Source organism: Ursus maritimus, unplaced genomic scaffold, assembly GCF_017311325.1.
Source record: "Ursus maritimus isolate PB19 unplaced genomic scaffold, ASM1731132v1 scaffold_6, whole genome shotgun sequence".
Classification (NCBI taxonomy): domain Eukaryota; kingdom Metazoa; phylum Chordata; class Mammalia; order Carnivora; family Ursidae; genus Ursus; species Ursus maritimus.
Window position 1 is genome coordinate 18,311,760 of NW_024426774.1, and position 1,712 is coordinate 18,313,471.

Below are 1,712 nucleotides of genomic sequence, written 5' to 3' on the forward strand. Positions count from 1 at the left end.
GAAGGGTGGTTCCTAGCAGTAAACCCTTTCAGGAGCACAAAAGGGTGAGGGGATTTCTTTAACCGTCCCTTTCCAGAATTACGGGGCTCGGGTTAAGTGCAACGTTGTAACAATGCAGGGAAATCTCTCCGCGGACTCAATCAGAGGCTGCGGAGGTACAGAAGTAGGGTAGACGCTGGGCTCTGCGTTGAGCCCACACCTCGCTCCCAGCATTTTCGGCACGGGGTGAGAAGGAAGCCAGCAGCAGCGCCCGCGGCGGACAGGAGGCGGCCGCCATTAGCGCGCGTCAGCGGAGGCCTGAGGCGGTGGCGGCCGGCCCCGGCCCCCCCCCCCCGCGCGCGCTCTCGGGTCTGCGCGGAGCCTGCTGGGCGCGCCCTCGGCGCCCGGCGGCGGAGACCCACGGAGGCGGGCCGGGTCGCAGCGGCGCGGCCCGCGAACTTCAGCGGGTCTGGGGGTGGCGGCGCTCCCCGTCTGAGGGGCTCCAGCCCGGCAGCGGCGGTGGCAGCCGCGGCCCCTGAGCGAACCGAGGACCAGGCCGCGAGGCGACAGCACGGCGCAGCCCCCGCCTGCGGCCGCGCCGGAGGTGAGTACGCTGGGGCGGACCGCGCCGCCTTCGGTGGGGTGAGGGGCTGGGACGTCCACTCGCCGCCGGGCGTGGGCGGGCGTTTCCCGGGCGGGGCGCTGGGCTGGGGTGGTCGTTGGGTCGGGCGGAGCCGCAGCGATCCAGGCGGTCTTGGTGAGCCCGGGGTCTGGGCGGTTTCGGCGACGCGCCAGACTCGCGGCCAGTTCAGGTGAGCCGAGCCTCGGGCCTGCCGCCTGCGCTTGCTTCCTGCGTGGCGAGCTCTGTGCCAGCTCCGCGGAGGGCTTCCGTTCTGGGGGCGCTCGGAAACTTCGAGTCAGGCGCACTTAAAATGCCCCCGCCCCATTTCCAAAGGCGTGCGCTGCAAGAGCACGGTGCAGAAATAACAGGCACGTTTGTTTGGGGTGGCCATTTCTCAGGTAGCTTCACCACCAGTCCCCCACGACAGTCTTTTTGTAGGTTTCGAGTTTGCTGTTTTCCATGTTTAATATTTTGTGTGTGCGTCTTTTTACTCGCAGTTTCTTGTTAGCAGTAAGGAACGGTAAGGTCCAACATCGGTTCCTTCGTACATCATTGGAGATGATGGAAAATAAAGATAGGAAACTGACAGTCTTCATTGATGTCAGTGTGGAACTGTAAAGCATGACATTGTGTGAACGACGTGAAAATCGGCCTCCGTATTTCAAAGTCATGGCTCAGTTGTGTTTTGGGAGTGTTACACGTTTTTAAATTACAGTTTAGTTTTTAATGAGGAAAAGTTAAAAGTTGATGTTATGTCTTCTGTGTAAATATGCTGAAAGGCGTATTGATTTTAAAGGCAGTTAAATTCACTGAATATTGAGCATCTATTCGTGCTAGGCACTGATGGCATCCAAAAACCAGTAAGAATGGGGTGCACTATGGAGAGAGTGATTAAGCACACAAGGTAGTAATGATACAAGGCGGAAGACAGTATTAACAGAAACTCCTATTGAGTACTGACTCTTAGCCCTGCACTGTGGTAATACTTTACATGCATACTTTACTTGATACCTAATGTTAATTACTAACTTATTCAAAATTTTTTAGTACCTACTGTCTGGTGAGTGCCCACGATACTATGGTAACCCTTATAGATTTTTTTTTTTTTTTT

General features: G+C 56.7%; 1 protein-coding gene across 1 annotated transcript in view; it reads left to right on the forward strand.

Moving 5' to 3' along the window:
- The first annotated feature begins 391 nt into the window (after positions 1-391).
- UBXN2A (UBX domain protein 2A) overlaps positions 392-1,712 on the forward strand; it is a 44,525-nt gene continuing 43,204 nt past the window's right edge. The window contains exon 1 of the mRNA XM_040622945.1: positions 392-583. The gene's annotated coding sequence lies outside the window, so the exon portion shown is untranslated. The remainder of the gene's footprint in view (positions 584-1,712) is intronic.